The 25,660-nt window shown below is 34.2% G+C and overlaps 1 protein-coding gene across 2 annotated transcripts in view; it reads left to right on the top strand.

Moving 5' to 3' along the window:
• The first annotated feature begins 4,547 nt into the window (after positions 1–4,547).
• The window catches only part of LOC135208447 (uncharacterized), a 683,342-nt gene continuing 662,229 nt past the window's right edge, over positions 4,548–25,660 (top strand). For both annotated transcript variants that reach the window (XM_064240638.1, XM_064240636.1), the window contains exon 1: positions 4,548–4,582. The gene's annotated coding sequence lies outside the window, so the exon portion shown is untranslated. The remainder of the gene's footprint in view (positions 4,583–25,660) is intronic.

The raw sequence follows: 25,660 nt of genomic DNA, 5'->3' as shown, positions 1-25,660 counted from the left end.
GCAATCATTTGAACAAACATGTCCCTAAAAACTATGATTCAGTGAAAATTGAAGTCATAAGTATAAACAAAAGAGGTTTTTCCAAAGGAAGAGAGATTCCGCAAGCTCATACGCACACGCACACAAAACACAAACCCAACCACACAGATATATATAAATATATTATATATATAGTATAGATATATATATATATATATGATATGTATGATGTATGTATGTATGTAGTATTGTATGTATGATTATATATATATATATATATATATATATATAATATATAGATATTAGAATTATATATATATATACACATTCTTACGAGTGAGTTCGGGTTGGGTGTAGGTAATTCAGAAATTTGAAATAGCAGGGCCTGAGGGACCTATGCCGAACTCCACACGTAATTACATAAAGGGAATGATAGTGGGACTTACCTTAATTACATTTAGCAATGGCAATGTAAGGTCGCCTTTCAAACCAGTTATATTACATTAAGGTAATTTTATTTACAAATTTTACAGTGTAGATCTAAATTGATGAGGCCATTATAACCCAAGACAGGCACAAATAGGTGCTGTGAGAATGTACAATTGAGAGTTTCACACTGGCAGATCATTAAATGGGCTGCCGCCTTAAAATATGAGACTACTATAGTTGATTCACATCAACCTTGCATTTGACGTCTAGGCCAGTCCCTTACGACGCTCCTGATTGGCTGCTGATAAGCCAATCATAGGGCTGAAAACTCTCAGTCTCTCTCGAGAGTTCACAAAAGTAGAATGTATGTTCACCCTCTCCTGAAAGACGTATCCCTCAGGAGAGATGGAACATAGATCCTACCCATGTGAACTCTCGAGAGAGGCTGAGAGTTTCCAGCTCTGTGATTGGCTTATCAACAGCCAATCAGGAGCGTCGTAAGGGACTGGTCTAGACATCAAATGCACGGTTGATGTGAATCTACCATAGTTTGCTGTTTCTGAACCTGGCTTGATATACTCGCTGTATGCGAATTTGCCAGTGACTAGGTATGGTAATTACACTTAATGGTAATAAAAATCTCTCGGATGAAATTCTTATTCATGATGGAGGGAACTTATTCATTTAATTAGCACAAGTTCATTGAGGCGGGAGACCTTAGTTATGATCTAGGGACGCCTACTGTAGCTTAGAACAAGTCATGAGGGAAATGTGTGTGCTAGGCGGGACACAAAGGAGTTCGAGTTGGAGAACATAGCAAAATTGGAATTTTGGAGATGTGAGAGAGATTTACTTGGAGAAAAAAAAAAATGGTTAACTCAGAACATAAATAATAATGGCTGTCGGGAGAGGCGAGTGATATATATATATATATATATATATATATATATATATATATATATATATATATATATGTATGTATATATATATATATATATATATATATATATATATGTGTGTGTGTGTGTGTGTGTGTGTGTGTATGTATGTGTGCGTGTGCGTAGTGAAGGGAAATACCGAGGTCGTTCCTTTTATACAGTTCTCTATGCCTGTTATTTTTTTTACAAGAATATACTAGGAAGGTAAATAACTTACTTTGACCTCATTGCTGGAGAAACATTTATCGGACCCAATGTGGATTATATTGTTTCTCTTGTCCATAAAATTATAGTGGACTCAAACATATAACGTTCTCAAAATTAGTAAGTCCCATATACGATGGATTTTTCTGACCTATATATACTGTGTAAATAACCTTTTACGGCCATAAACCAAGCATTAGATGTTTGTCCTGCTCAAACACAATATTTTTAGGTCTCTAACATTGTTGAACATATTTACCCCTCTGGGCAGTGTAAACAGAATAACAACTATAACAAAGGATTTGGTAAAGCTCTGTCTGGCTAATTAGTGAACTTATCATACAATACTCTTCCGTTGGTTTTGTGTGGAGGTGACTCCACTAAAGCATCAATGACCTGTTTGTTTGAAACATTTTCCAGACCTGCCAAATAGGGATTGCGCCTCATGGCCTTAATATAACTAATTTCTTGACTGGAAATGAAAAAAGTATTTATATGAACTCTACTGTATATATGTTTTTTTTTAGACATTTATCAATTAATATATCATAGGTACTACAAAGTTATATTCACATTTATTTGATTTTGTTGAAATTATCATGGTAGCATTCTGAGCTTGACGTCTGTAGTTATATTGAGTGAAAAAATCACTTTTAATTTAAACATAATAGCCGGAATAATGATGTACATACATCACGAGACGGCCCATTAGTTGGCTCTCTAGAGATGTTTTGTCTATTCATGGAATGTTCACTAATAATCGGTACATCAGTGTAATACAGATATTTGTTTGTTTCAGTTTCTGCTGCGGATTTTATACATGAAACATAGTCGTTTGGTTTTATATAAGGAATTGATATTTAAGTCTGCAAGAGTTGCACGCGCAAATCAATAAGTTATGCATACAGTTTTCGACTACTGTATCTAAACTGCCCTCTACTGCAGTATGAATTTGAAAAAATTTGGCTTGCACACATGTTGTCGAATACTGATCGTCATTTTAGCTATGATGACATTGTATTATTTTCCATTTATTTAATATCTACGTAATAAGACTTTAATAAAAGTTGCAACCATTTCTCTTAGGCTGCAAAACCGCATCGTTTCTTGCAAGAAAATCTGGAGGACCGTCTGCCGTGGATAAAAGATAAGACGCAAATTTATTATACAAAAAGGAAAACATGCAGGTTCCAGCACTGAAAGCATTGTTGCGAAAACATGTGTCTTTTACTTCACGGGAATGGGGAAATTAACTTTGCCTTAAAGAGCAGGTTACCGAAAATGGGCTATTTCTTAATTCTCCTAAAATAAATGTCCTCTGGCGATGGGCTGTTTTCATTAAGACTTAAAAATATTTGCACCCAAACTCAAATTTGCCTAGAATGAGTGCAGCATTAAATGTGACGTTCTCAAGACCTTCTGAAGCGGTCTTCCGAGCGTTTACGACCTTGCCTTTCAAGGCGAATAACAATTATGAAGCACTTATGGGAGAAGTTCGAGAGCCAAGGAGAAAGCTCTTCGCGGCAGATAGGAACCAAGGAACTCCTGTGACAGAACAGGTAGAGATGCAATGTGAAGGTATTTAAATCTGATGACTGAAATATTTGTGATGCAGGCAAAGTTTGTGCTACAAAATTTAATCATGTAAAATTTCTGGCTGGCGGACAATTAAGTAGTTTGAGGCAATGTTGTGTTACGTCCCGATAAATGTTTAAAATTTTAATCAAGCGAGTCATACCAAAAAATTTACGGTAGGTGCAAATTCAAAGATTTTCGTTAGGAAAATAATTCATTAATGGATCTTGGGTTGGTTGATGTTTGTAAACAGTCCATCGCTCAATAATAGTAGAGAAAAGCGACGGGGACTCATGAAAGAGTTTTTTTCTTTCTTTTTACTTAAGGGGACAAGGTCGAAAGCAATTTCAGCAAGAGTAAGAATATTAGGTAACCGAACCAATAAACACTGACCAGGTAATGCTAATAGTGATGGTGGAAGAATAGAAAGGGTAGATACGTATAGATATGATAGCAAAAAAGTAGTAATATTATGGATAAAACTATAGGTAGCAGTGTGGTAACATACATACGTGAATGTTTAAGCCAAGAGGAATATATAAAGGGATTGTTAAGTCTCCTGTATGAGAAGCTGATGGAATTGTCTGTGCAGTATGTCTCTTGTAAGGCCCACTGAGAGTGATAAATTTGAATAATGTTATTCTAGTGTTAAACAGGATACTGTAAGTAAAAAGATGTATCAAGGGAAAAGAATGAAGGAGAGTAGTTGGAGAGTGACTGTAATATTCTGAGGAGTTATGAGGAAGGAGGGGAAGAAGAGAAGGAATGTGCGTAATGAATTGACGTCGAGGAGGTAATGGAAAGGAAGGATCTCAGTATTCCAGGGGAAGCAAGGTGGGCGTAAAGAAGTTATGGTTATGCACTTATATATATATATATATATATATATATATATATATATATATATATATAAAAATATATATATTATGTGTGTGTGTATATATATACATACATATATTTTATGTATGTTTGTATGAATTGAAATATTTTTTTCGTTGATGTACAAATATTGCCAATAAATCATTTAATATGATAATTTAATCCAGCATCAAAAATTCAAAATGATATATTACCCCCCCCCCACTTTTTTTTTGAAAGACCATTACTAAGTATGAAGTTATTTTGGGGTGTTGAATTTTCAGGTATTCTGTAACTATGCAGGAGCTGAATGGTTTTCAGGAGGCTGCTGCTGCTGCTCATTTTCCAGAATATAATTTTTTAACAGAAAAATGGGACATAGGCGAATTGTGTATTTTACAGATGTGATTAAAACTCTTGAGCCGGAAGAGTCAAGATGTTATTGCCGATCACGATCAGTGTTTCATGTATCAGACACAAATATAGGTTTACTATCAGATACATAAACATATGTTTACCCAGTTCTTCAATCGTGTGAACTGATAGATTCTGGTTTATTTTCAGGCGATTTGGACTTGGCTCTCCACGAACTTCTACCTGTAAGTACCGTTAAAAAATGACGTAAACATAATCAACATTACTCCCTTTCTGAAATATTTCATGTAATATCAGATTTGGTCATCTTATTTTGGTGCATAGGTGTAATACTTTGAAGTTATTATTTCCCTTTGATTATGTAAAATATTATTCCTGTTATCGTATCATTTCGTCCACAACTCTGTTTATCCGTTTCTTATCATTCGTTAGAATTTTGCCTTTTGGTAAGTATTTTATACAACTATATTCAGACTGCAACGAAGGCAATTACTGGACATATTGTTTCTTCCACTGCTCAGTATCATTCTCTTCATTGTAAACTAGCACACATTCGTTGTAACGATTTCAGTGCGTTCAAGTTGGATGACATAACTGCTAAGGCAGACGTTGACACACGCATTTACTTTTAAGAAATACCAAAGGATAAGCATAACTGTAAACATGAGCTTGTTGTTTCAAGCAATCGTAGCGTACAAGCATAAGTTCTTTTCGATCTTTCCGTATCTTTATGAAAGTAGCTCGTTCAATTTGGATCTGCGAAATACAGCTTGCTTATAGTTCGAAAATAGAAATGGAGGGAATATGGACAAAAAGAGCTTAATATTTTATCCTTAAGACTGTGAGAGTAATTAGATAATTAATTTTAAAGTGCAAAGATTCCATAATTTAGAGAGGTGACAATTAGGCTTGAAAACAGGACGACAGTTTTGAGAGCTAAGGACTAGCATCCAATTATTCATTATATTTTAAATGACTGAACAGATGACGTTATCAGTATGTATGCGAAAAGTTATCAACGCTAATTACTCAGTCCTTCATGGATCAGTCTGCTCTCATTTTTCGCAATCCACTTACTACTCTATTTGTTTTTCAGTGAATACTGACGATTTATTAAAAAAAAGAAAAAGATGGACTGGTAAATGAAGTATTATACTAAGTAAACGCCAAGATTGTTAGTCGACCTCAGCAAATTAATTTTTCGGTGTCAGAATGTAACATCTATTATTCTATGTTATCCATTTTTATGATCTTAATTTTATCTTTTCCTTACAAAGTCAACCCTCTTCTTGATCAAGAAAAGTCCTTTGGTTCAACTGGATGAAAAGTAACATTCCTATAATTACGTAACAGTTCATAAATTGTTCGCCTTTTTGTTTCGTCTTCCGTTGAAAATTCTTATGCCCTCGCTTCTCTGAGACCTCTGTCCCCCTTTGAAATATTTTCGTCTCCCAGCTGTGCCTGAATATTTCATTGTATCCTCATGTTCCTTGGCCCATGTTTTCCTCTTACTTCTTTTATCCCAGCTAAGTCAAAAGGGCTTTTCGTTCCGTAAGAGTTTTCATTTTTCGCGCTGAGTGAGAAATTCCTTTACTGTAAGTCAAGAATAATTTTTCGGACACCCTAAAACCACCATTTTCTCAGTCCGCTTATTTTCGCACTCATATTTTACTCATTTTCTCCACATCTTCCGACTTTATTTATTCATCGTTTTGTGTGAGCATGTGTGTGTGCGTGCGTGAGTCCGTCCATGTACGTTTCTGTGTGAGCGTGACTTCCAGAGTCCTTGACCTTTGGAGATGTTTACTGATGTTTTCGGGTACTTCTTCCTCTTCCTCTTCCTCTTCCTCTTGAAGGCCCCTGTGGGTTTGCACAACAGTTGTTATTTTGACTTACAGTAATCTGGAAATCCCTCATTATAAATTTATATACATGGATTTCCATAAGCGTTACGATTTTTTCAAGCAACCAAAAACATTAGGAATACACAAAATTCGTCAGTTATATACTTTCATTTTTTTTTTTACAGAGCAGAACACCAAAGACGATTTTGTAACGTATTTTCAAGCTTGGAAATTAGGATTTACTTTCACTTATTAGGCTTTCATTAACGTAGAAGACTGATTTGGACGTAACTTTCGCACTGAACCAAATTTCTAAACAAAGTTAAAATAATTCTATTAACATTTTCCTTGGACGTTTAAAAAACTAGAGATAAAGGACAGCTTTTTAAAATTATTATAGTGTTTTATAATTATATTTATATATATGCCTATTGAATGCAATATTAGGTATAATGAGGTTCGGTTTCCTGTTCAAATGAAATCATATATATTTCATGTGAAGGCGTTTCAAAGAGAAATCAGATTTTAGCCTTGCAGTTCAGCAATTTTAAAATTCATTACGACCAACTGATTACATTTGAGTAATGACAAAACAAAAATACCGAAGGCAAATAGAAAACTCAGAGAAGCAAAATTAACCAGTGAACATAAAGAGTTTTCATTTCCTCGCCGAGATTAATGACGTGTGCTACACCTGTAAAGCAGCGACTCGGGCGATTAAGATGAAATTATCCCTGATGGCCGGAGAATTAAAGATGAAATCTCAGAGCAGATCATGAGAGGTAACAATCAACGAAGTCAAAAAGAAGGAATCCCCTGAGTCAACTCAGAGGAAATTAAAGCAGGTTGCCAGTTGCTGTTAAAAGCTTCGCGAAAGCTGGAGTCTTTCATCCTTAGAGTTATGAGATACCTTTGAATCGGATAACGAGTTCTTGCTCTTCATTTGTTTGTCCCTCTGCTTCCAGGGTTACCCGCTCCTCTCTCTGCGCACGCACACGGGTGCACATACACACACGAAAGATACACACACACACTTGACACATACACACAGACATACAAAAAGACCACAAGTCCATACGTACCTTGTCACCATTTTTACCTTATATCCAGCCACTCCAGCAATATTTCCTTTTTTTTTTTTTTTTTTTTTTTTTTTTGCACAGTTCCTTCCGGACTGACTGGTACTTCGTCGTCTTTCTAATTTCTCCGTCGGTTCTCGTCGCTCCTCTCGCTACATTTTAATGTCGTCCTTTCCTCCTGGTCGCGAGATTTTATCTTGAATGAATGCTATCCCATGCAGTCATCCTCACTTAAGGTCCACTATTCAGACAACAGACCCCCAGAGAGAGAGAGAGAGAGAGAGAGAGAGAGAGAGAGAGAGAGAGAGAGAGAGAGAGAGAGAGAGAGAGAGAGATGATAGCAAAAGTAATTATTTTATTTATTCGTGATTTACATTGAATTTTCTAATACTTGTTCGTATGTTGATTAGCAGAAAATTTTTTAAATTATATATCGTAAGTATTTATTTATCTAACGGTGTGGATTGTCAGATTGGACTATATATAATACACATACGTTTATATATATATATATATATATATATATTAGTATTATATATATATAATATATATATATATATACATATTTCAGAGACTGCTGAAATATGTATATAATATATATATATATATATATATATATATATATATATATATATATATATATATATACCTGAAGAGAGAGACAGCAGTCTCTGAAATATAGTACTTTTCTCTCTACATTTTGGTGTTTTTATGGGCTCCTTTTATTAGATGGAATTCTGTTGTTACAGAACACTTTTACCAGTCATATATACATATATATATATACATATATATATTAATATATACATACATACATATATATATATATATATATATATATATATATATGTATGTATATTGTATATATGTTTATATATAATGTGTATATTTGCGTGTGAATGTGGTCAACATCACAGCCTTCTCTAGAAATAATAAAGCGGGGAAATATAACATTTGGTATTTTTTCAAATATTATAACATATATTCTTACTTTCTTAGTACTTCTGGTATGAAAAAACTTGGCGAAGGACATTATTTTCCAAAAAGTATGTCATTATTCAAAATGTATATTGAATGAATAAGAAAAATACTCCAAAGTCTAAGCAAAAAAAAAAAATACTTATAAGTCTGTAAACCGCTTGCAAGAAGCCGTAGTAATTGATGCTAATTCCGCATAATGCGGTATCGACACTAATTTTGTTCAGTTTCTTTCACTCAGGGAATTGAGTGAATATAGGCCATTTTTGTCATTGGTTTTAGAGCGCCTTGTAGTCTCTTGTAGTCCATCATTAGGGAGCAGTTCAAGGATTGTAGGTCTTAATTATTTTAAATGGAAAAAGTCCCACATCTTATTCTTCCCACCTTTCAATTAATAATGATTCTATTATTTTTATTATTATTATTATTATTATTATTATTATTATTATTATTATTATTATTATTATTATTATTCTAAGAAAACTCATAATCACTTGGGTCAATAAAATGGGAAAGTAAATCCACAGTAGTATGCCTGTTTGATTTTGTTATTTAAAATATATACATTAGAAAGATTTTGATGACCTACATGGTCCTCATGTCAAACAGAGATACTACTGTGAATTTACTTTCCTATTATTATATTATTATTATTATTATTATTATTATATGATTATTATTATTATTATTATCATTATTATTATTATTATTATTATTATTATTAGATTATTCATTATTATTATTATTATAAGATCAAATGCTTGCTTGAACTAAGATCATCTTGATGTAAAAAAGGAGAATGATACGCAGTCATACTAGAATGCAGTTTTGTTTGGACAAAATGAATAGATGGATGAGGTGTTCAATATCAAAGATACAGAAGTGGAAGAGCAAATTGACGTGAAAGTTGATAGGGCTGATGAATAAGGAATGGATCTCTTACGATCTAAGAAAGGGTGTTAAATAGCCAAGGCAGAGAGGTTAAGGAATAACGAAATGGAGCATTAATATAGCCTTTTGATAAAGAATGCTGGCGGGACTAAAATGGTTGCTTCATATGCGGCATGATTTTGATAAGAAGTCTTCATGATAGAATGCGGGAAAATTCAAAAGAATAGTTTCAACTTATTAAAGATATATATACGAATCATTGCGAGGGAGCAAAGACTTAGTAAAGACGAACACAAATCTTAATGTAGAAGTAAAAAAACTTCAAAAAAATATATACAGATCTTAATATAAAGTAAAAGACTTCAAAAATGTATATACAAATCTTAATGTGGAAACTAGGTTTTGTAAAGAAATACATACGTAGCATATTGTGGGAACAAAAAACTTAATGAAGATAGTATATACGAATCTTATACATGAAGACATGAATCATACTGTGGGAAGAAAATCTCCTACGAGCTGAGATGGTTTTGGTCATTCAGAAAATATTGAAAACAATCTAATTATATTATCAATTGTTTATATCCTTTGGAAGCTAAAAGGGGAACATTAAAACTGCATTGGCGATTTAACGGAACTATTAAAAGGACCTTCTAAAGCACTGAAGCTTTAAAATGAAGGTGGTAAATGATTAAGAATTTCAAAATGCCCATAAAAAAGTACCAAACAGTTTTATGAAAACACTTCTTGATATAATAATAATAATAATAATAATAATAATAATAATAATAATCATAAGATATAATAATAATAAATAATATGGTATCATCAACGACACACGAAGAAACACCGACGAAGTAACAGAGAGGACGGAATGGGTAGAAAAGATTAGACAATGGATGGAGCCAGATACAGGGAGAACAAAGATCCCCTCCATGAAAGCCTACAACACCAAGAAATTAAGGGAGAAAACAAGTGAGGTCAATGAAATAATGGGCATAATACACACCACCAGTATCACAGAAACAAATAACTTGGTATATGCAGGAGCAAGATTAGTAGCAGAACTGATGGGGATTCGAACACCAACACCACCAGCACAACCAACCCAACAGAAAAAAAACCAAAACAGCAACCTCCTTGGAAAAGGCGCCTGGAAAAGCAAATCATGGTGATGAGATCTGACTTGAGTAAACTGAAAGAGATGGCAGAAAAAAGGCTAAGAAGCAAGAAAACAAGGGAGGATCTCAACGAAAAATACAAAGTACAAGAGAGGGGACAGAGGCTTAAGGCCAAAGCACATAAGATCCAACGGTACATGAACAGGAATAAGGGATACCAACAGAACAAACTATTCGGAGCCAACCAGAAAAAATATACAGCCAACTAAGAGGGGAAGACAACCACCCAGAAATTCCTGAAGCCGAACCAAGTAAGAGACTCTGGGAAAACATATGGTGCAATCCGGTATCACACAACAAACATGCAACATGGCTCCAGGAAGTCAAGGAAGAAGAAACAGGGAGAATAAAACAAAGATTCACAGAGATCACGACAGACACAGTCAGACACCAACTAAAGAAAATGCCAAACTGGAAAACCCCAGGTCCCGATGAAGTCCATGGATACTGGCTCAAAAACTTCAAGGCCCTACACCCACGAATAGCAGAACAACTCCAGCATTGTATCTCAAATCACCATGCACCCAAATGGATGACCACAGGAAGAACATCCTTAGTACAAAAAGACAAGAGTAAGGGAAATATAGCCAGTAACTACAGGCCTATCACCTGCCTACCAATAATGTGGAAGTTACTAACAGGTATCATCAGTGAAAGGCTATACAAATACCTAGAGGAGACAAACACCATCCCCCACCAACAGAAAGGCTGCAGAAGGAAGTGTAGGGGCACAAAAGACCAGCTCCTGATAGACAAAATGGTAATGAAGAACAGTAGGAGAAGGAAAACCAACCTAAGCATGGCATGGATAGACTATAAGAAAGCCTTCGGCATGATACCACACACATGGCTAATAGAATGTCTGAAAATATATGGGGCAGAGAAACACCCATCAGCTTCCTCAAAAATACATGCGCAACTGGAATACAATACTTACAAGCTCTGGAATAAGACTAGCAGAGGTTAATATCAGGAGAGGGATCTTCCAGGGCGACTCACTGTCCCCACTGCTCTTCGTAGTAGCCATGATTCCCATGACAAAAGTACTACAGAAGATGGATGCTGGGTACCAACTCAAGAAAAGAGGCAACAGAATCAACCATCTGATGTTCATGGACGACATCAAGCTGTATGGTAAGAGCATCAAGGAAATAGATAGCCTAATCCAGACTGTAAGGATTGTATCTGGGGACATCAGGATGGAGTTTGGAATAGAAAAATGCGCCTTAGTCAACATACAAAAAGGCAAAGTAACGAGAACTGAAGGGATAAAGCTACCAGATGGGAGCAACATCAAACACATAGATGAGACAGGATACAAATACCTGGGAATAATGGAAGGAGGGGATATAAAACACAAAGAGATGAAGGACACGATCAGGAAAGAATATATGCAGAGACTCAAGGCGATACTCAAGTCAAAACTCAACGGCGGAAATATGATAAAAGCCATAAACACATGGGCAGTGCCAGTAATCAGATACAGCGCAGGAATAGTGGAATGGACGAAGGCAGAACGCCGCAGCATAGATCAGAAAACCAAGAAACATATGACAATACACAAAGCACTACACCCAAGAGCAAATACGGACAGACTATACATAACACGAAAGGAGGTAGGGAGAGGACTACTAAGTATAGAGGACTGCAAACAACATCGAAAACAGAGCACTGGGGCAATATCTGAATACCAGTGAAGACGAGTGGCTAAAGAGTGCATGGGAAGAAGGACTGATAAAAGTAGACGAAGACCCAGAAATATACAGAGACAGGAGAATGACAGACAGAAAAGAGGACTGGCACAGCAAACCAATGCACGGACAATACATGAGACAGACTAAAGAACTAGCCAGCGATGACACATGGCAATGGCTACAGAGGGGAGAGCTTAAGAAGGAAACTGAAGGAATGATAACAGCGGCACAAGATCAGGCCCTAAGAACCAGATATGTTCAAAGAACGATAGACGGAAATAACACATCTCCCATATGTAGGAAGTGCAATCTGAAAAATGAAACCATAAACCACATAGCAAGCGAATGCCCGGCACTTGCACAGAACCAGTACAAAAAGAGGCATGATTCAGTGGCAAAAGCCCTCCACTGGAGCCTGTGCAAGAAACATCAGCTACCTTGCAGTAATAAGTGGTACGAGCACCAACCTGAGGGAGTGATAGAAAACGATCAGGCAAAGATCCTCTGGGACTATGGTATCAGAACGGATAGGGCGATACGTGCAAACAGACCAGACGTGACGTTGATTGACAAAGTCAAGAAGAAAGTATCACTCATTGATGTCGCAATACCATGGGACACCAGAGTTGAAGAGAAAGAGAGGGAAAAAATGGACAAGTATCAAGATCTGAAAATAGAAATTAGAAGGATATGGGATATGCCAGTGGAAATCGTACCCATAATCATAGGAGCACTAGACACGATCCCAAGATCCCTGAAAAGGAACCTAGAAAAACTAGAGGCTGAAGTAGCTCCAGGACTCAATGCAGAAGAGTGTGATCCTAGAAACGGCACACATAATAAGAAAAGTGATGGACTCCTAAGGAGGCAGGATGCAACCCGGAACCCCACACTATAAATACCACCCAGTCGAATTGGAGGACTGTGATAGAGCCAAAAAAAAAAAAAAAAAAAATAAAAATAATAATAATAATAATAATAATAACTTTCATTTCGTCGATTGTTCAAGTTATTCACATTTCATAAGCAGTCATTTATTCATTAGCAATAATGCTGTAGGGTAAGGTATTGGTATGGTCAAATATTTTTTGCATAATTTTTATACTAAAACAAACCACAAAAAAAAAAAAAAAAAAAAATTCTTAAAAGAAAATATTTTTTTCCCAACCGAAGTGGGATGTGATCACAGTAAAGGTGATGTTTTCTAGAAATTATGAGTAGGCTTTTGGATGTTTCAAACTAACCAATAAAAACATTTATTTTGCAGTATATAATTACACTATCATCACCATCTTAATCATCACCATTGTGTTTTTTCGTTTTTTTTTCGCAATGTGTCCGAGGGCATCGATAATCTTGTAAATGACTCGTTCTAATCTAACTTTTAAAGCCTCAGAACAACAAAGGGTTTTCAACGAAGTCTTTTAATCCACTGCCACGGAAAATTCTCCTACGCAAAACATATGGTTTGGATGGGAGCCAGGCTGAAGCGAGAATAACATGAGATTCTTGATATATATTTTTTTTCCGTTTCTTTTTCTGGAATATGAAAGGATTCATTTTCTTTTACCATGACAGCTTTTGTAGATTTGTTTGCGTGTATATATATATATATATAATAATATATAGATAATATATATATATGTATATGTATTATATATATATGTGTGTGTGTGTGTGTGTGTGTATGTGTGTGTGTGGTGTGTATGTATATATATATATATATATATATATATATATATATATATATATATATATGACATACGTATGTGTATAAGCTGTATATGTATGTAGTATGTATACTAGTGAGTGCGGTTATGTGTATACGTGTTTTTAAACCCATAAAGGAGAGAGAGAGAGAGAGAGAGAGAGAGAGAGAGAGAGAGAGAGAGAGAGAGAGAGAAGACGAGACGAGACGAGGCTCGTTATTCCGTCTGCTTTTAAAATGATCGATCACTTACGAAATCCTTGAATATTAATGTCGGAATGATGACTATGTGGAGGCGACGAAGAAAATACGGGACAGAGAATGGAAGGGGAATAGGAATATGATGAATGAGGATTTTCTGGAGTCTGTTATGAAGGGGAGTCCTTTACCCAGCCCACTACATACATGATGAGATCGGTCTCATCTCCTGAGATAATCAGAAGTTTCATCAACAATGAAATTTTAGTAGTGGATAATAATAATTCAAGAGGATCTCGACATTGCTTTTTTTTCTTTTTTCTTTAATTCTTTCCTTATCTCTTTGTTTTGTTGGTGTGAATATCTTCATAAAAAAATTATAATATTTTGGTTGTTGTGTAATTTCTCTCTCTCTCTCTCAATCCTTATATATATATGCATACATACATACATACATAATATATATAATATATATATATATATATATATATATATATATATATATATATGTGTGTGTGTGTGTGTGTGTGGTTATTGGCGCTTCACTGTACGTTCTGATTTCTGGGTGCTAACCTAGGAACCCAGAAATCTGGACGTACAGTGAAGCGCGTATAACCATATATATATATATATAATATATTATATATAATATATATATATAATATATATGTAATATATATATAAGATATCAGATATATTATAATTATATATTATATGTAATATTATATTATACGAGGTATTTTATATATGATATATATATATATATGTATATATATATATATTTATTATATATATATATATATATATTATATCTATATATTGATATACATAGAATATATAATATATCTCGATATATATGTACGCTCACAAATACACATACATACTTATATATATGTCTGTACATATGCATATATGCAATTAAAAATTTTGTGTTAATCTGGCCTGTTAATGGCCAGAAATCCCATGAACATTATACTGTAAAAGAATTTTCAATTTATTGTTTGTCATTATTTTTAGAAACGCTGATTTCGGCGCTCTGAAATTTTCGAATTTTTGGCGTTAATGTAAATACCCATACTCGTATCATAATGATAATGTATGAGTGTTTGTGCTTGTTTTCTGAATAAGGAACCTTCAAATAGCCACACTCTATGCATGCTTAGTGCTTAGGGTTGATTTAATTTAGATTAGGTTAATGAAATCTCTTTATAATGTTTAACAATATAAATGCCTTTAAAAGATATCAAAATTTTGTAAAAAACGTTTACATTTTATTTATCAACCTTTCGTCCATGCTAATGCTTGCAATAACGATTTATCGATAAACTTTTTCAGAAAAGCTTCTGAACCTAAAAGATGTTAACAGTTAGTATTTTACGATAAAAACGTAGTGTGCTGACGAAATATTTATATATATATATATATATATATATATATATATATATATATATATATATATATATATATATATATATACATATACATATATATATATATATATATATATATATATATATATATATATATATATATATATATATATGTGTGTGTGTGTGTGTGTGTGTGTGTACATACATACATATATTGACATCATGCACGAGTCCTAACTCAGTTTGGTGTGGTTCAAATGACACCTGTTAGGAATCGTCGTAACATGCATAATGGGTCCAACCTTGGCAGCTCAGGTATCGGGGAAAGTGACAAAGGGATCGGCACTTAATTAAAGGAATTTCGATGCCTCTTGTCCAGGGTCTAGATTCCTTAGTTGGCACTGACCCTTCACCTAATCTGTAATTGAAATCAATCGGATGGTAAGCCTTGTCATGTGCCAGACGCTTCCGTGATTGATTTGTCTCTCCGGGAATAATCATCTTGGAAATGCAGTTCGATTATAGGTCATTTGGATAAAAACAATTCGGCAGGATCTAACGATGGAGTCACATGAAAATGATTCATATAAATATTCTTTCCCAAAAGATGTAAGTGTGAGTTTGAAAGTTTCGCGAATGTTTATTTTGGTAGACGTGCATGCATATTACATGTGCCGGGTGGTCCGAAAGTCTTGGTACCCCTACCAAAATCACCAACAATAGTGGTAAAAGTATTGCAATAATACAAAATACATATCCTGGATTCAGTTTATTCTTGTTACACCTAGATATTATTTTAATTTTCACGATTTTTTTCCCTAATATTGTTTAATTTTTTTCATTGCAGATGGCTGAAAGCAAATAAACTGAATCCAGTACATCTTCCCTTTTACCATATTACTTGTTCACATATTGTTCCAGTGTCTATAGTTCTTACAATTAATAAACTGAATCCAGGATATGTATTTTGTAATATTGCAATACTTGTACCTCTATTGTTGGTACCTTTTGGTAGGGGTAACAAGACTGGGACCACCCTTTACAATATAGTTTTGGTAACTACTTTGACAAGTTATCACACATAACTGTTACTCGTGTAATAGTCAGTCATATCTTCGGCCTTTACAGAAAGTTTTAACCTTGCAACTGTATTAGGCTCTTTCGATTACTAAATGGTCTTATATATACATATATATATTATATCCGCATTAAGGTACAAATGTCATTTAATATCTCTACCTCGGAATTAATATATTTTCACATAATGTTAAACAGAGGGAAATTTTTTAGTTGTTAAGAACTTCGTCAGCTCATAGGCGCGAACTACGGAACCAAGAATTCAGGACGTACTGTGAAGTGTTTTACCCACAAGACTTAAAGCGTATATATGAATCACGGTGATGTGATAAGACTCATATATATATATATATATATATATATATATATATATGGTTTATATACATATGTATATATATATACACAAATATGTTCATGTGCAGTATTCTGATCAAAATGTATAAGTCGTGATTGTACAGCGAAGTGATACATCTTGCATTTATTGCGATGACAATCTTTAAAAAACCCAAAGAGGGTATGAGAAATTCTTCATTTGTATGTGAAAATTAAGGAAAATGTCATTAAGATAATAGATTCTCCAATACTTTTCCCAAAGCTGGATTCAGCATCTAAGCATATAAAAAGAGGGATGAAAACAAAGGGAGGAATCACCAAACGGAAAAACTGGAGAAAAGAAGGAAAGGAGGAAGGAACGAGAGAAAGAAGGGAGGGAGGGAAGAAGGACCCCTCCAGCAGCGAAGGGCGTCGTTTGTCTGAATCAGTCGGGCGCGAACCGACACACGGGCGATGTCGATCTATGATCATTGGGTAGAAATGGCGATGCTGCAGCATACAATGTTTATAAAAAAGGCGGAAGGGTGGGCGTGAATCTCAAAAGGAAGGGAGAATTGTTTCTCTAACTGTAGGCTCTGCCGCTCTTTGTCTTGTCCGGTTGTTTGGTTTCCTCTTTAAACAATAATGGTTGTTTGGCCGAGAGGAAGTTTATGGTGTGGATGTTTGTTGTAAAACTTGAAATTTCTTGGCTTAGAGTAAATCTTTTGAGGCTCTTCTGCTTCTTTGCAGTTTTGTTTTTATTGTTATTCACAATTGTCTTTGCAGAATTACATCATACTAAGTGTTATGCTTTTAATAAATTTCTAGCATACTTCTTATGTAATGAATTCAAGTATAATGGGAATTTTTTTTAGGGACTAAAACATTAATTACGAATGATATTCGCCTAGGCATGTATGTATGTAATTCAGAAACGGCAAACCTAATACAAATTAAAATTTATTCCAAAAGTTTTATTGGAAACCCTCTCCATGCCACATACGTGATCATTCCCTTCCAATAAAAAAAATAGAAATGTATTTAATCTCCTATACTTTTCTTCCCAGCTTTACAGAAGCATAATCCATCTTAAGATTATATACATAATAGATACATACATACATACTCAAAAACAGAAGTAATAAGTTTCAGTTCTAACTAGCTGTCATTACGATATAAAACACTGGAGAAATATACAAACCTGGTTTTGAACAGCTGTGTCAATAAGTGTAATTGGATAGAGACAACCAACTAGAATGTCTCGTGTGTGTGTAACACACACACACACACACACACACACGAGACACTGAAGTTGGTTGTACTTGTGCCTCCATCCAGTTGAACTTGTTGACAGAGCTGTTCAAAATTCAGGTTTTGCATTTTTCTCCAATGATTTAGGAGAGATGACAGTTAGAACTGAAACTTACTGCTTCTATAAATATACGTCAGATTTTAGGTGTTCGTGTATGTATGTATGTATGTATGAATGTATGTAATTAAGATAACTGGTAACATATACATAATTATAGAATATAGATTAATTATGTATTTATTGTATATATATATGATATATAATAATAATATATATTGTATATGTATATATATATATATAATATATATATATATATATATATATATATATATCTATATCGTGTTACGAGAAAGATTGAGAAACCAGTTAATTTTTGAAAAAAACCAATTCAGGGAATTCGTGAAGTCACCAACTGGTCCATCTACATTATATATATATATATATATATATATATATATATATATATATATATATATATATATATATATATATATATATCCAACCTCAGTGAAAGATTGTGATTTGAGTATATTATTGTCGATAAGATCTTTTACAATACCCAAAAATTTAATGATTCAGTACCTCAACCGGCGAAGTCTCCTACCTCGTATATTCGTCACCCAGACTTTGATACTATTCGTGTTCCTTAATGGAACAATTTTATGAGTCGTTTATGCATAATCACGACGAGATAACCTTTCCCGACATACAATCCATTCCTCAGGATTTATGAGTAAAATAATGAGTCTTATTTCTCATAAGTGTGCTCCTCGTCGATTAGAGGTGTTCATATTTTTTACCCAAAACTAAATTACTTTTGATGGAGATGCAAAGAGAATCGTTTTGTTTAAAAATATAGGTAAATCAGCTCCCCTATGATGTGTTCTACGAAATAGAAAAAAATATATATTTTTTAATGAAAGGAGACTGATAGCTGGAAATATGTAGACAGATTGTTTATTCTCTAGACCTTGGACTGTTTAACATGAAAAGTTCTAAACCGGTATCTGTAACACTATAGGCTGAGATTTAACCCATCATCCAATAAAAGGCAGAATAGAAAATCGACTATATTCGGTCTAACATCAAACATTACTTAAATAAATTCATAGGTACAAACTCACAAACATATAAGAAAAAACCTCCGTAACTACTTCATATTAGAATTAAGTTAATCTTTTGATCCTCTTATAATGCCGCTGTCCATGAAAAAGTCTTCAACATCATCGACCAGTGACATCAGAAAAGGATATTTTGCAAGACAGAGCACTGATACCCATCCATTTGTTCTCTAGTTTGAAGGCAAAGTTTCAACACCCACTCAGAAGCGCTCTGTTGAAAAACAGTTACGTTGACTTTGTCCCGTGGTTTTGACCTCAGCGTTTTGTGATAGCTAACAGAAGGAAAGGTCTCAAAAAATCGACAACAGCTCCAGCTAAATGCTTTCCTTCCAAGCTCATGTAACTTATTTTTTTTTATCTTTTCCTAAAGAAAAGTGAATAAAGGAAGCTTTTTTTTCATTATGTACATTTTTTTTTTCTCTAACGGACCATGATTTTCGGATAGAAAATAACATACACAGTCTTTTCTCAAAGAGGTTTTATAGTTGTCTCTGCTTAAGTATACGAGAGTCTTGCTGTGTGAATGCGTTGCATAAATATTTAAAGTATATTCAGATTCTTCTTCCAGGTTCTTTTTATTGCTTTAACAGGTATAGCATCAGTAATATGCCTTTAATAATAATAATAATAATAATAATAATAATAACACATAGATGAGACAGGATACAAATACCTGGGAATAATGGAAGGAGGGGATTTTTATATAAAACACAAGAGATGAAGGACACGATCAGGAAAGAATATATGCAGAGACTCAAGGCGATACTCAAGTCAAAACTCAACGCCGGAAATATGATAAAAGCCATAAACACATGGGCAGTGCCAGTAATCAGATACAGCGCAGGAATAGTGGAATGGACGAAGGCAGAACTCCGCAGCATAGATCAGAAAACCAGGAAACATATGACAATACACAAAGCACTACACCCAAGAGCAAATACGGACAGACTATACATAACACGAAAGGAAGGAGGGAGAGGACTACTAAGTATAGAGGACTGCGTCAACATTGAGAACAGAGCACTGGGGCAATATCTGAAAACCAGTGAAGACGAATGGCTAAAGAGTGCATGGGAAGAAGGACTAATAAAAGTAGACGAAGACCCAGAGATACAGAGACAGGAGAATGACGACAGAACAGAGGACTGGCACAACAAAACCAATGCACGGACAATACATGAGACAGACTAAAGAACTAGCCAGCGATGACACATGGCAATGGCTACAGAGGGGAGAGCTAAAGAAGGAAACTGAAGGAATGATAACAGCGGCACAAGATCAGGCATTAAGAACCAGATATGTTCAAAGAACGATAGACGGAAATAACATCTCTCCCATATGTAGGAAGTGCAATACGAAAAATGAAACCATAAACCACATAGCAAGCGAATGCCCGGCACTTGCACAGAAACCAGTACAAAAAGAGGCATGATTCAGTGGCAAAAGCCCTCCACTGGAGCCTGTGCAAGAAACATCAGCTACCTGCAGTAATAAGTGGTACGAGCACCAACCTGAGGGAGTGATAGAAAAACGATCAGGCAAAGATCTCTGGGACTATGGTATCAGAACGGATAGGGTGATACGTGCAAACAGACCAGACGTGACGTTGATTGACAAAGTCAAGAAGAAAGTATCACTCATTGATGTCGCAATACCATGGGACACCAGAGTTGGAAGAAGAAAGAAAGGAGGGAAAAAATGGACAAGTATCAAGATCTGAAAATAGAAATAAGAAGGATATGGGATATGCCAGTGGAAATCGTACCCATAATCATAGGAGCACTAGGCACGATCCCAAGATCCCTGAAAAGGAATCTAGAAAAACTAGAGGCTGAAGTAGCTCAGGACTCATGCAGAAGAGTGATCCTAGAATCGGCACACATAGTAAGAAAAGTGATGGACTCCTAAGGAGGCAGGATACAACCCGGAACCCCACACTATAAATACCACCCAGTCAAATTGGAGGACTGTGATAGAGCAAAAAAAAAAAAAAAATAATAATAATAATAATGTATGACTAAGATTATACATTAATTTTTTTTGTAAATTTATCAAGAGATCTACAAATAGCTTTTTAGGAAATTAACCTAACTAGATTTTTAGTGGATTGTCTAACAAAGTGAGGATGAAAGTCTGTCTACTATATATACTTATGCATATATATGTATAGTATATATAAAATTTATGCTTCTTACACCCTAAGTACTTGCTTGTTACATTATTTGAATTCTCAGACTGTATTGTATAGACGCCTAAAACAGGAAAAGCGAACTTCATTTTTTTTTCTGATTATAGGAGGAAACGACAACAGTAGCATTAATAAGGCTAAAGAAACATCAGCTCTAATAGCATATAAATTCTTTGGAAATAGTTCTAAAAATATTGCATTGATGAATTTACCGTCTTTCACAAACGATTAAAATCTCCCTCAATAGCTTGTCCAGTTTCAGCTCCGTTAATATCCGAAGCTTTTATTGTGATATGATCACGTGCCAGTGGCTGTTTGGCTTGTCAAAACTAATTTGTGGACGGAAATATGATGAACGCTTCCGAATATATAACTCATATTACGTTAAGTAATTATCACGTACTTATAAAATATTTGTTACTGTATTTCAGGATATAAGCCAAAACGTATTTCAGTCTGATTTTTTTATTACTGTATACAATTGTATTTTACAAATATTGTCATGTGTTTGGCTTAGGTAAGGGATTTAAAGTCGCTACCAAAAGATATAGTATAATCAATTTTTTGACGAAAATGCAACAGTATTTCCCTAAAAGCCAGCTCCTGACATTCTGTTTATCCGTTAGAAACTAAACTGGTATCATTATTCTCTAAGTGAATATCACCTTATCATGATACTCTACTTTCACATTTATGTCTTCTTTCAGTTTCATTCCTTATACTTTAAAAAACACGCAGCTGTGTGTGTGTGTATGTATATATATATATATATATATATATATATATATATATATATATATACTATATATATATCATATATTACACATTACACACACACACACACACACACACACACACACATATATATATATATATATATATATATATATTACACATTACACACACACACACACACACACACACACATATATATATATATATATATATATATATATCTATATATATATATATATATATATATATATATATATATAGCATATATACACACACACACACACACACACACACACACACACATATATATATATATATATATATATATATATATATATATATATATATATTAGAACAATTTTCATATAATCGAACAAACAGTCGAGTGCATAATTTCCTTCAAAAACTCTTAACATATCTTCTCCCCTCACACTTGAGAACAATATGATACCTTCCGTATTATTCATATGTGGGTACCTACTGTAACTGCTTAGTGGTCACTGAGGGGAAATTAAGAGTTAACTAAGGCCGTTTCGTATATTGGTCCAATGTTTCCTGGCCTTCTATTGGTTTGTGTTGGAGTCTCTTGTTTGAGGTTACAATCAAGCATGCTTCTCGTCAGCTTTGCTTTTTGCCTTGTTTTTTCAAATGATGTGTATGACAGGCTTGCAAAAGAAGGACTAAGGATGCCTTGTGGTTCATCATGAGTTGTGTCAGATCTTCTATCAATGCCTTTTCTCATCTTTTATTTTCTAAAACTTTACTGTTTCCTTTACACAACATTCTTTAATATTGTGGTTCATCATGAATTGTGTCTGATCTTCTGTCAATGCCTTTTCTCATCTTTTATAAACTCTTTATTTATCCACATTCATGATCATAATGATGTTTTTGTAATTTATTTAATGTTCACAGTAAGTTTGGCATAATAAGTTTATTGGTTTTCAATTTTGACGCTGTCTTGAGACATCAAGCAAAGTCCAATCCTAGTATGTTTAAGGTAGCTCTAGTGCCGTTTGATGTGTTGTACCCTCCATGGACCTTGTATTTGTGAAAATTACTTTGAATTCTTAATTGAGGTACTCATCTGAGTTGGTAATGACAGGTTTGGAAAGACCAACAGTTCTTTTGCGATAGCATCTCTATGGAATGGGTTGGTAGTGTATACTCTTGAATGAATACCTTGCTCCCATTAAGTCTTGTTATAAATGTTGATATTATGAGATTAAAATCATATAGATATTGCCAGGAATAAGTATCACTACTCGTATTCAATGTATTGCAATCCATCTAAATGACGCTGCCTTGACTGTCTAGTCAGCATCACGCTAAGATACAGCAAGTTGATAGAAAGGGATATTTATACTTACTGGGAATTTCAAGGATCCGCTTCGGGTTAGATGAAGTCTGCTTCTTTCACTGAATACCCTGGTTTTTTACTTTGCCTCAAAATCTTTCGGAGGGGAAATCATGAATGATGTTGCACACAATTCCGGTAGTTGCTTGAAAATAATATTCTCTGAACCTTCTGTGTTATAACAGCCGTAATTGATCTTCCAGTTAGGATTCTGATTATGTTCTAATTTCGTTTTTAATAAAAACTGAGTAGGATATCCCTGCTGTTGTAAATCTCGAACAATACATATTAGACCTCAACCAAATTGGAATGGCAGTTTGAGAGACAGTTCACATATATAAATGAGTCGCATTTAAAGAAACATGAACTTGTTCTTTAAATGAAAGTTTTGTCAACATAATTGAATTTAAGGAACACTTTGGCCTTGTGTCATTGTAAAATACGCAAATTTGCTCAAAATACATTAATTCGCATACATGCTCGTTGAAAATGATAGATTCACAGCCAATAAAAGTTCATCTTTCCCATTGCCCATGCTCACTGAACTCTTCCTGTCCCGAAGACGAATCTAATAAATCCTGTGAAACTGGCACAGTTAAATACTTATTATTCAATGCGCTTTTTATGTGCATAATCAATGATGCCCCGAGAGAATTTCCAGTTTCTTTATAGCTTGGTGTTTACTTCGCTGGCTTTCTTACTCTGAGGCATCCTATTCCTTAACTTACCTCATTAGGCACAGTGGGAATATACTTCCCTGGTCACTTTTTGTTTAGTCTTTTTCTTTGATGGTTATTCATTTGTGGTAATAGGTAATTCACATGCATTTGCAAAAATATTTATTAATTTTAATACTGATGTTAAATGGTGTTTGCAGCTCTCCTTGGTCCCCCAGCTGTACCCACCTTTTAGCCTTTTACTTTACCTCCATTCCCGCTATACTTCTTCGATCGTGTTGTCCCTCTTTACTTTGCTGCGCAACCACCTCGACTTCTCCTTCTCGTCTTAATTGCTGTAGGGCTCCAGTGTTTGCCTTGGCAGCCTAAGTTCCGTATAGCAAATTCCTTGGGAGATTTTGCGAAGCAGTGGTTATATACTAGACGTACAGCAACCATTTTCAACCAAAAAATTGGCAAAACCAAAACAATTACAATATTTTTTCATTATGGATTATAGTTATTTATAACAAATCACGTTTTCCACAAATGAATAACCACCAGCATTTATATCCATTAGCTTAATAAAAAAAAGTGATTAATTTCCACTTCATATTGAATAAGTTATTTTTATTATCCTCCTGCCATTCATGCCTTTTCGGTTCTTTTCATCCGCAATTTATCGTCCATTTTCTACTCTACCTTTCTGATTCACATCAGATTGTTTCCAGAGTAAAATGAAAATTCAACTTTCATCCAAAGGTTTCCCGATGCAATTTTTATTTCTTTTAATTGTCCCAATTAACGTTCCTGTGCCAAAATACGATAGGTTAATCTATCAGACGTCGAGTAGGTAATAAATGCCTATATTTATTTGCATATTTTATCCAATTTTGCCAGTATAGGTTGGTCAAAGATGATATGTAGAATTTTGATTGCATGTTCTCTTGATTTTAGTAATATATGCAAACGGTTTCCTTTTACAAAATTATTTCATATTAATAGAATACTTGAATGCCTTGAATTGAATTGGGTGGTTCGTCTTTTAGTTAAAACATTTCACTCTGGCTATCATTTTATGATTTTCCTTGACTTCATGTTCTCTTGTTCGTGCTTAAATTTCCAACATTGAAGTTTGGGAAGACACGTAAAAATTTACCAGAGGATAAGAAACCAACGTATGAAGTCAAGGGGAGAATCTTAAGTTTTCACGGAATTACTTTACTAAAATATTTTTTGAATTTATTTTTTACGGTTGTCAAAGTAGGTTAATCCGAAATTTTGTACTTTTTACTGAAACATAATCATAAAGAATCTTTTGATTTCATCACCCTGTTTTCCAGTGCTCGTCTTTCTAGTTAGATAAATATCTTGCCAAGATTTAGTTATATATTCTCGTAGGAAGATTCTGAAAGAAGATTTCGCCAGGGAAGACTTTTGAAAGCATGACTAAATTTTAAAATTAGACCATCGCTAAATGTCTACGAGGAGTCTCGTGTAAAATCTTTGATATTCTATGCGGAATTATCTCATTTGTTAGGTGTACAAAATGAAAATGAAATGAAAATGTAATTACCCTCATTAAGAAAAAACTTACAGGC

This window comes from Macrobrachium nipponense, chromosome 35 (assembly GCF_015104395.2).
Source record: "Macrobrachium nipponense isolate FS-2020 chromosome 35, ASM1510439v2, whole genome shotgun sequence".
Lineage (NCBI taxonomy): Eukaryota > Metazoa > Arthropoda > Malacostraca > Decapoda > Palaemonidae > Macrobrachium > Macrobrachium nipponense.
This window is presented reverse-complemented; position numbering and strand designations above follow the sequence as displayed.